The sequence below is a fragment of the Pocillopora verrucosa genome, unplaced genomic scaffold, assembly GCF_036669915.1.
Source record: "Pocillopora verrucosa isolate sample1 unplaced genomic scaffold, ASM3666991v2 scaffold_107, whole genome shotgun sequence".
NCBI lineage: Eukaryota > Metazoa > Cnidaria > Anthozoa > Scleractinia > Pocilloporidae > Pocillopora > Pocillopora verrucosa.
The window spans coordinates 1-10000 of NW_027078164.1; the positions used below are offsets into that span (position 1 = coordinate 1).

The window sequence follows — 10000 nt, forward strand, 5'->3', positions numbered from 1 at the left end:
GAGGGATCTATCCGGATCTTTGGAGTTGAATGTGAAAGTGGTCTCCCCTGCCCCTCCGGTAGAGAAGGTGCTTGTGTACAATTTCCCCTATGAAAACAGTGATGGCCCAGTACATAGGGTCCTGTCCGATTTTGGTTCGGTTGAGGGTATCTCGTACCAAGACGTGGGTGGGCCTCCCGGGTATTCACACGGGTACCGGGTGGTTAAAATGGTTCGCTCATCCCCCATTCCGCGATCCCTTGTGATTGGGGGGGTGCGGGTGTAAGATTTGGTACAGGGCCAGCCGGTCAACATGGATTGTGGCGGGAGGGGGCCATGTGGCTGCCAAGTGCCCTAACAAGGGTCGTTGTTTCCACTGCCGGCAACAGGGGATATGGCCCGCGACTGCCCTGATCGTTCAGGTTTCTATGGGGGGGGTGCCTGGGGCCCATTGCCACATCGTGGGCTGCCTGTTTCTGAGCGGGTGGTCCGCTGGTGGAGGGCCCCGGTCGTTGAAGTCATCATACAGAACCCGTTTCTGTGGCGGTGGGTTGGCCCATCTAGCCAGACCTTTCTTCTCCTCACCCCTCATCTGGTGGGGGTGTTTCTTGGGACGGTGGGGTTACCCCGTCTCGGTTCCTGAGAGCGAAACCTAATTCGGGTGTGTGGGGATAGCAGCGCTGCTAGCACCGTGCTAAATAGTCAAGGCTATATATAACAATGGTAATGCAAATGTTATAGATAATGCTTTAGTGTAATAAGCGATAGCTGTAAAGTAAGCAATAGTAGTAATGTAGTGTTAATGTAAGCAACAGTTCTATTTGTGCTGCAAGCTCTGCAAGCAATGTATTAATATAAATAGCTAGATAATGGAAAAGCTATTGCTGATAATGGGCAAAAAGCTGCTCATCAGCGATTAATTAGTAATGTTTGGGTGAGCATGGTCCCTGACGCTAGTGTGGAGGTTTCTCCCGATTTGTCTGTGGATGGGGGGGGGGAATGCCGAGATGATGCCTGCATCTAACCATCGCAAGCGGTCAGGCTCCAAAGCCATCCTTGTGGAGGACTCGGCAGCCACGTCGGGCTTCGCTCCTGGCTCATCTTCGAAATGAGCGGGGCAAGTCGGACAAATCTCTAAGAAGACTTATGGGCCTCCCGGTTGAACTCGCTCCATGCTGAGTGGGTCTCTGGCAGCCAGGACCCAGCTTCGAGCCGGGGCCCCCCTCTGATCACGTTATGGGTTGCCTTTTTCTCTTTTACTCGCATGCTTTTATCCTGTCATTGAATTGTAATGGGATCAGAGCTCAGTCCAAAAGAGATGGTTTGGTGCAGTGGTTGCGGGCTCCTCTGTTGGGGCAGACGTTGTCTGCCTCCAGGAGACCCACGGTATATCACATTCGAGTGTTCTTTGTGGTTTCGCTCTTCCGGTTTTTCTGCTGTGGTCTCTCCTAGGTCGTCTCATTCGTGTGGTTGTATTGTTTTGTTTCGTTCCTTCGTTGTCTCTGGTCCCACTATTGGTGTGATGTTTCTGGTCGTTACCTGCAGGTTTGAATTATCGTTTTTCGGTAGCTCTTTTCGTGTTTGTTGTGTTTAAGCACCTAACCGCAAACACTGCGCGGGACCAGTCTTTGGAGACCTCCATTCCAAGATCGATCCCGCGGTCCCCACGATTCTATGTGGTGACTTCAATGTGTCTTTGATCGCTCCGTTGATCGGGCTGGCTCTGATCCCTCTGTCTACCTCCTCGCGCATAGCTCTTCCTACCTTAAATATCCTTTTCGACGACTGCTGTGTGGGTGGGACATATGGAGGTATCTCCACCCCTCTTCTGTTGGGTTTACATGGACCAGGTGGGATGGAAGTCTTGCCTCTCGTATTGACCTTTTTGGTGTTACTTTTAGTGGGGGTGAACTCTGTCTCTTCTTGTTCCTTCGTACCCTGTCCCTTACTCTGATTCACTGTGGTGTCCTTCTTTCTTGTTCCATCCCGGGACGCTGTTCCCTGGTCCAGGCATATGGAAGTTGAACATCTCCGTTCTTGATGACCCTGGGTACGTGGAGTTAATATCAAAACGCGTGGCGGTTCGTGGCGAAAACTCTGTCGCCCGCGTTCCCTCCTTGGTGAAGTGGTGGGATGGGGGGACGAGTTGGATCAAGGGATTACGATTCGCTATTGTTGTGTGAAGGCTGGGGCTCGGGTCACGTATCCGGGACATTTTGGTCCGGTTGGAGCGATCACTTAAAAGCCAAAGTTGATAAGGCTCATCATCATGTCTCGGCCCTTATCATTCGGCTCTGGCCGAATTGGCTGCTCTTGACTCCCATGTGGCCAAGGGAGTTCAAGTTCGTTCTCGTGCAAAGTGGGTTGAAGAGGGGGAATCTATACCTCATCGTACTTCTGCCGCCTCGAACGGAAGCGTGGCTCTGATAGGTGGATCTCTGCGCTGAGGGATGAGGACGCCTTCTATTGTATCCTACCCTCGTGATCTTTGTGCTTCTTGGTCATCTTTTCTTTTCCGGTCTTCTCTGCCGCCTCGGTTGACCCTCGCATCCAGACTGATCTCTTGGGGAGGTGTCATCTTATATCCTGATGATCAGGGCCTCCGTTGCGAGGGTCACCTCTCGTGGAGGAGGTTATGGTTGCTCTCCGTGGGGGGTGGATGGCCAGGCGTAAGGCACCGGGCCAGATGGCCTTCCCATGGAGTTCTATCTGAAGTTATGGTCCGTTCTGGGTTCCGACCTTGTCTCGGTTCTTAACTCTTCTTTCGATTCTGGCTGTCTCTCTCTCTCTCAGCGCCAGAAGAGGGTAGTTCCTGTCTTTCGAAGAAGGGTGATCGGTCAGATCCCCGCAACTGGCGGCCGATCACCCTCATCAAACGTCGACTATAAGCTTGCGTCTAGAGCCATTGCTGCCGGTTGTTAAAGGTCATCAATCTTTTTAGGTGGCGGAGGGACCAGACTTGTGGGGTCCCTGGCCGTTCTACATACGGTGAGAAAGTGGCCACTGCGGGATGTGGCCGCGTTTGCGTCTTCTTCTTGGGACTACAGTGGACATTCTTTCCGCGATCAAGAGAAGGCATTCGATCGGGTGGACTGGGGTTTTATGCGTTCCACTCTCGTGGCAATGGGCTTCGGTCCGTCTTTTGTCGCCTGGGGGGATCTTTTCGATCGCAGTGTTCAGTCCAGTGTTAATGTCAACGGCTACATCTCGGGCTTTTTCGATCTTCGCTGGGGGTGAGACCGGGTCGTCCCTTGTCCCCCCCTTTGTATGTTCATCGTATCTGAGCGGTTCTTGCAGCCAACATCCGAATTGCACAATGCCGCCATGCCTGGTCTGCACTTTCCCGGCTTTCCATCTTTGCGCCCATTTCGCAATATGCTGATGACACGGCGTTTATTGTTTCTTAGGATGATGCAATTGAAGCGGTTTTGAGACCTACGCTCTTTTTGAAAGAGCCTCTGGGTCCAAGTTAAACCAGGTTAAATCCAAGGGGTCTTTGGTGGGGGCTGGTGTGGTCGCACGGAACCCTCCAGTTGCCCTTGAGTGGTCTTCTTGTAACTTAAGGTTTGGGTGTTTTTATTGGTGCTGGAGATCTGGATGTTGAAAACCTGGCGTCGCCCAGTATTGATGCGGTGGGAACATGTTCTCAAAATCGCACCGTGGCGTTCTCGTTGTTTGTTCTGTTCGTGGCAAACAAAGGCATGGTTATCAATGCTTCTTGACATTCTCAGGGTGGGTTAGGCATCTTTGGCCCACATGCCCGCCTGGGGGCGAAAGAGCTCTCTTCTTTAGCTTTCTCTTTTTTCTGGTCGGGCAAGAGGAAGAGCTCGTCTCTCGGCTCTGTCGTGATTCAGTCCTTCTCTTTTTGGTGGTTTCTCTGTTGTTAGTGTGCAGTAACAGGTGTGGGCCCTTCTCAGGCAGGTGGGTGCGGAGGTTCGCATTCTATTACGCTGGTTTGGTTCGCACTCATGTCATTCTGGTTTGTGTAGTCCCTCTTGGGTGTTTTCGCCCCTCTGTCGTTTGTTTTTCCAGGCCGTTTTGTTTTGATCCCAGGGTATTGCCACCTTTCTATTCCGCCCTTTTTTGGCCTGGCGGGGCCTCAAATGGTTGCCTTCGCCACGGCCCGTAACTCTCTGTTTTTGGTTCGTCCTGCCCTCATGTTTGTTGCCCTGTGGATGGGTTATGTCCACAAAAAAGTGCTATCTTACTCTTATCTGAGAACATGCGTTTCGCCGCATTGGGTGGGAAAGTTTTTTCCCAGTGTATGGTTCGATGGATTGTCCATCCACGTGGCGCTCGCTGACCTTTTTTGATCTCGATCGTCAAGTCGCCGATCTATGTTGGAAGATTGCGCACGGCGTCTTATACACCGCACAGCGTCTTGTTTCCTTTGGATTGCCCATTCCCCTTCTTGTTTTTGGGGTCTTCTGTGAGTCTTTGGAGCATTTGTTCTTCTTCTGCCCCTTGCCCAGAGTGTTCTCTCCTGGCTTCAGTCTCTGTTGTTCAGTTTTTCTTTTATGGTCCTGCTCTTCTTTGTCGGATGTTCTCTTCGGTTTCAGCTCTGATGTGCTGATTGTCACTCCCGGGTCTTTGTGTATTTGTTGAACCTTGTAAATATTTCATCTGGCAATCCCGTAACGACTTTCGTTTTCGTGCTGTTCGTCCCGGCGCTGCTGCGGTGATCGCGAGGGTGAAGTCTCGTTTGAGATTCCATCTACCCATTTCTTCAAGCGGTTTCAGTCCGCTCGCCGTCGTCGCTTCTTCCACCGTCAGTGGGGTGCCCGTGGAGTCGTCGCCACCGTTTCAGATGGTCACCTCTCCCTTGCCCTGTAACCGGTTTCCCGCGCGCTGCATGGCCTAATCTGGGCATTGTGGTTTTGTCTGTTTGTGTCTGTGTTGGGTGGCAATAATCTGGGCATTCGTTTGTTGTTCTGTGTCCTACTGTGCTGGGTCTCCTTGATTGGTGTACTGCACGGAGGTTTCTGCTGCAGGGCCCTAATCTGGGCATTGTGTTCGGTTTGTTCTTGTTCTGTGTCCTCTTGTGCGGGTCTCCTTATTGGTGTACTGCACGGAGTTTTTTGTGCTGCATGGCCCTAATCTGGGCGGTCGGTGTTTATCCGGTAGTGTGACCCCTGCACTGGGTCTCCTTAACTGGTGTACTGTGCGAGGGTTCTGGTGTCAGTAGTGTCTGTTTCTTTTTGTATCGCGGTGTTTTGAAAGGAGTGTGTTCAATTTTTGGAGTGTGGTGTTAATTTGGCGAGGTGGGGTTCGATTCCCCAACGAAGTTGGTGTCTGGTGACCTCGGTTTATGGTGGACCCAACCCTAAGGCATTGCACTTTCAGCCATGGTTGGATTAGGTCTGAGATCGGCAGGCATTGCACCGCCCTCACGGGAGCCTGGCCGTTCACCTTAAATATAAAAAAACTTACCTGACGCGGGACTTGGTACTGTGATCAAGGAGGCAGTCCTCTCAAGGCGAGGCCCTTTCATTGCAACTTCGACTGGGTTGACCCTTGCGATTACCCCAAATGTGGGTAACTCGAGCGTATAATTTCTGGTAGTGGGGACCTGCGTTCGCGCTCGTCCCCGCAAAAGTCATCCAAACTATGTCTATATGGCCCTCTTACTGACTATCGAGGGTATTTTTGCTTTTGCAGTGGACCGGTAGACTTGCAAAGAAAGCAAAGGACGCACAACTGGCCAAGGTGTTGGCACGTTTGGAGGGGTAGAAGTGCATTGGAGAGACTGGAGGAAGGAAACAAGGTGAGTTTCGGGGCGGTGCGTAACTTTGCTGGCTGTTTTTGTTCAAGGCCTGTCTGCTCTATTGTGTGTAAAGTCCTGTTCGTTTGTATTTGCAGGTTGTGCGTGCCGTGCCGTGCTGTGCTATGCGCGCGAAGGGAAAGGAAATGAAAGGAAACCAAACGGCCGATCGACCGAGCGAGGCGAGCATAGAAGGGCATTCGACTTGGACCGTGAGTACACTTTGAACCTTTTGAGCGGTTTTATTGTCACTGGAGCCGCTTGTAGAAATGCTAGTGCTATCGTTAGTGTATCCTTTGTGCGAGCAAGCGAGTGAAACGAATGAACGAGGGAAGGAAACAAACTAGCAGAGTAGTAAAAGTATCGAACCTTTTTCCCGATTCGTTTGCAGTCTGAATCCAACCATTGTCGCACTTTCAGTGCCGTTTTTCGCGCGCCTCCTCTTGGAAGTGTGCGAGTGTTTGGCCACGTCACGATGGCTTAAAACTGCGTCTCAGAAGTGTGCGTTGTTTTCCTATTCATTTTTTCGTTCGTTATTTGGAATGATTTGATATCACAGAAGTAGAATTTGACATCATAAACTGTTCATCTCGCGCGTGCTCACTCGCTCGCGCGCGCTCTGTAAGAAAAGTCGATCGCACTAGAGTTTTCGCCATTAGCTGGCCGATTTTTGACAGAAAGGTGGTTGCCCCCCCTCGTTTTTTGCTTTGATTTTGTTCCTCACTCACCTACGGCGCTCTATGTGAAATTGTGGTGTATGGAAAGCTATGTATTGGGATAAAACGTTTAGAGATGTTCGCAAGACAAAAAATTGAAGCCTACAACACGGGTATTCCCAGGCGGTCACCCATCCAAGTACTAACCCCGCCCGACAGGGCTTAAACTTCGGTGATCGGACGAGAACCGGTGCTTTCCCTGTGGTATGGTCGTAGACGAGGAAATGGGGTCGAAATTCTGCTTGTTATCGGCCAGGTTCAGGCTGTAAAGCGGCCACATCCCTGAGTGTAGGCGAATTTGAAATTCTAAAGCCCTAGTTTCGTTACTCTAACCCTAAGAAATCGATACTCTAACCCTAAGAAATTGTTACCCTAACCCTAAGAAATGGTTACCCTAACCCCGAAGTCGTTACCTAACCTAATGTATTTCCTCAACCCAGTTAACACATTGAGGAGCATCGATTTGAAGCACTATTCCCTAGGGAGGGGAGGGAGGGGTCCCAAGAGACATAACGTGTCCTAAAAACCTAGTATACAATGTTTTAGCTCCGTAGGTGCGTGTATCTGGCTTTAAAATCTTACAGTGAGGAGATACCAAACGGGTCAGCCTCTGGGACCGTCTGCGGGACTCGCAAGGGCTTGTGGGGGCGACCTGCTACTATCCACCATAAACCGTGGGAAGGATCCCTCGACCACCCCCCTCACCCAGGGCATGCTTCGGCATCAGGGCATGCTTCGGATCGCTTCTCGGCCTTTTGGCTAAGATCAAGTGTAGTATCTGTTCTTATCAGCTTAATATCTGATACGCTGCTCATTGAGCAGCTCATATATAAACTGATTTTTGGAACTGGGCTGTGGAAAAGAGGCTTGCCTCGTCCCAGCCACGGGTTGCCTCGGTATAGCACTACCTCCGAGTGCGGCCCACTTCCCTCTGGGGAAGACACATTCAATCCAAACAAAGTCAACGGTATAGCATTCTTTTATGTTTACAGGAGCCCGCCCGCCCTTAGAGGGGGAAGAGGTGAAAGAGGGATGATAATTCAGACAACAGACAATGGCAGGAACGGCCGCTGGCCTACGTTTTCTGAAGTGCGCAAAGCACTACCACAAGGACCTAGGGGTAAGTGGATTTTTTCACCGAGGGCAGACGCTGAAAAAGCATACTTACCTGACGCGGGAGGTACTGTGATCAAGGAGGCAGTCCTCTCAAGGCGAGGCCCTTTCATTGCACTTCGACTGGGTTTGACCCTTGCGATTACCCCAAATGTGGGGTAACTCGAGCGTATAATTTCTGGTAGTGGGGACCTGCGTTCGCGCTCGTCCCCGCAAAAGTCATCCAAACTATGTCTATATGGCCTCTTACTGACTATCGAGGGTATTTTTGCTTTTGCAGTGGACCGGTAGACTTGCAAAGAAAGCAAAGGACGCACAACTGGCCAAGGTGTTGGCACGTTTGGAGGGGTAGAAGTGCATTGGAGAGACTGGAGGAAGGAAACAAGGTGAGTTTCGGGGCGGTGCGTAACTTTGCTGGCTGTTTGTGTTCAAGGCCTGTCTGCTCTATTGTGTGTAAAGTCCTGTTCGTTTGTATTTGCAGGTTGTGCGTGCCGTGCCGTGCTGTGCTGCTATGCGCGCGAAGGGAAAGGAAATGAAAGGAAACCAAACGGCCGATCGACCGAGCGAGCGAGCATAGAAGGGCATTCGGACTTGGACCGTGAGTACACTTTGAACCTTTTGAGCGGTTTTATTGTCACTGGAGCCGCTTTTAGAAATGCTATTGCTATCGTTAGTGTATCCTTTGTGCGAGCAAGCGAGTGAACGAATGAACGAGGGAAGGAAACAAACTAGCAGAGTAGTAAAAGTATCGAACCTTTTTCCCGATTCGTTTGCAGTCTGAATCCAACCATTGTCGACTTTCAGTGCCGTTTTTCGCGCGCCTCCTCTTGGAAGTGTGCGAGTGTTTTGCCACGTCACGATGGCTTAAAACTGCGTCTCAGAAGTGTGCGTTTTTTCCTATTCATTTTTCGTTCGTTATTTGGAATGATTTGATATCACAGAAGTAGAATTTGACATCATAAATGTTCATCTCGCGCGTGCTCACTCGCTCGCGCGCGCTCTGTAAGAAAAGTCGATCGCACTAGAGTTTTCGCCATTAGCTGGCCGATTTTTGACAAAAAGGTGTTTTCCCCCCCTCGTTTTTTGCTTTGATTTTGTTCCTCACTCACCTACGCTCTCTATGTGAAATTGTGGTGTATGGAGAGCTATTTTATTGGGATAAAACGTTTAGAGATGTTCGCAAGACAAAAAATTGAAGCCTACAACACGGGTATTCCCAGGCGGTCACCCATCCAAGTACTAACCCCGCCCGACAGGGCTTAACTTCGGTGATCGGACGAGAACCGGTGCTTTCCTGTGGTATGGTCGTAGACGAGGAAATGGGGTCGAAATTCTGCTTGTTATCGGCCAGGTTCAGGCTGTAAAGCGGCCACATCCCTGAGTGTAGGCGAATTTGAAATTCTAAAGCCCTAGTTTCGTTACTCTAACCCTAAGAAATCGATACTCTAACCCTAAGAAATTGTTACCCTAACCCTAAGAAATGGTTACCCTAACCCCGAAGTCGTTACCTAACCCTAATGTATTTCCTCAACCCAGTTAACACATTGAGGAGCATCGATTTGAAGCACTATTCCCTAGGGAGGGGAGGGAGGGGTCCCAAGAGACATAAACGTGTCCTAAAAACCTATTATACAATGTTTTAGCTCCGTAGGTGCGTGTATCTGGCTTTAAAATCTTACAGTGAGGAGATACCAAACGGGTCAGCCTCTGGGACCGTCTGCGGGACTCGCAAGGGCTTGTGGGGGCGACCTGCTACTATCCACCATAAACCGTGGGAAGGATCCCTCGACCACCCCCTCACCCAGGGCATGCTTCGGCATCGCTTCTCGGCCTTTTGGCTAAGATCAAGTGTAGTATCTGTTTTATCAGCTTAATATCTGATACGCTGCTCATTGAGCAGCTCATATATTAAACTGATTTTTGGAACTGGGCTGTGGAAAAGAGGCTTGCCTCGTCCCAGCCACGGGTTGCCTCGGTATAGCACTACCTCCGAGTGCGGCCCACTTCCCTCTGGGGAAGACACATTCAATCCAAAACAAAGTCAACGGTATAGCATTCTTTTATGTTTACAGGAGCCCCGCCCCGCCCTTAGAGGGGGAAGAGGTGAAAGAGGGATGATAATTCAGACAACAGACAATGGCAGGAACGGCCGCTGGCCTACGTTTTCTGAAGTGCGCAAAGCACTACCACAAGGACCTAGGGGTAAGTGGATTTTTTCACCGAGGGCAGACGCTGAAAAAGCATACTTACCTGACGCGGGAGGTACTGTGATCAAGGAGGCAGTCCTCTCAAGGCGAGGCCCTTTCATTGCACTTCGACTGGGTTGACCCTGCGATTACCCCAAATGTGGGTAACTCGAGCGTATAATTTCTGGTAGTGGGGACCTGCGTTCGCGCTCGTCCCGCAAAAGTCATCCAAACTATGTCTATAT

General features: G+C 50.6%; 7 non-coding genes and 1 pseudogene across 7 annotated transcripts; 6 read left to right on the plus strand and 2 right to left on the minus strand.

Annotated features, from left to right (window-relative positions):
* The first annotated feature begins 1574 nt into the window (after positions 1 to 1574).
* Positions 1575 to 4812, plus strand: LOC136278462 (uncharacterized; annotated as a pseudogene).
* A 589-nt stretch (positions 4813 to 5401) lies between these two features.
* LOC136278476 (U1 spliceosomal RNA) lies at positions 5402 to 5569 on the plus strand. The gene has a single exon (XR_010716347.1). It is a non-coding gene; the product is annotated as a U1 spliceosomal RNA (small nuclear RNA).
* Positions 5570 to 6555: 986 nt separating this feature from the next.
* Positions 6556 to 6674, minus strand: LOC136278495 (5S ribosomal RNA). The gene has a single exon (XR_010716359.1). It is a non-coding gene; the product is annotated as a 5S ribosomal RNA (ribosomal RNA).
* A 521-nt stretch (positions 6675 to 7195) lies between these two features.
* Positions 7196 to 7386, plus strand: LOC136278483 (U2 spliceosomal RNA). The gene has a single exon (XR_010716352.1). It is a non-coding gene; the product is annotated as a U2 spliceosomal RNA (small nuclear RNA).
* Positions 7387 to 7616: 230 nt separating this feature from the next.
* LOC136278474 (U1 spliceosomal RNA) lies at positions 7617 to 7782 on the plus strand. The gene has a single exon (XR_010716345.1). It is a non-coding gene; the product is annotated as a U1 spliceosomal RNA (small nuclear RNA).
* Positions 7783 to 8765: 983 nt separating this feature from the next.
* Positions 8766 to 8882, minus strand: LOC136278464 (5S ribosomal RNA). The gene has a single exon (XR_010716337.1). It is a non-coding gene; the product is annotated as a 5S ribosomal RNA (ribosomal RNA).
* Positions 8883 to 9387: 505 nt separating this feature from the next.
* LOC136278485 (U2 spliceosomal RNA) lies at positions 9388 to 9578 on the plus strand. The gene has a single exon (XR_010716354.1). It is a non-coding gene; the product is annotated as a U2 spliceosomal RNA (small nuclear RNA).
* Positions 9579 to 9811: 233 nt separating this feature from the next.
* LOC136278475 (U1 spliceosomal RNA) lies at positions 9812 to 9974 on the plus strand. The gene has a single exon (XR_010716346.1). It is a non-coding gene; the product is annotated as a U1 spliceosomal RNA (small nuclear RNA).
* The last annotated feature ends 26 nt before the right edge of the window (positions 9975 to 10000 follow it).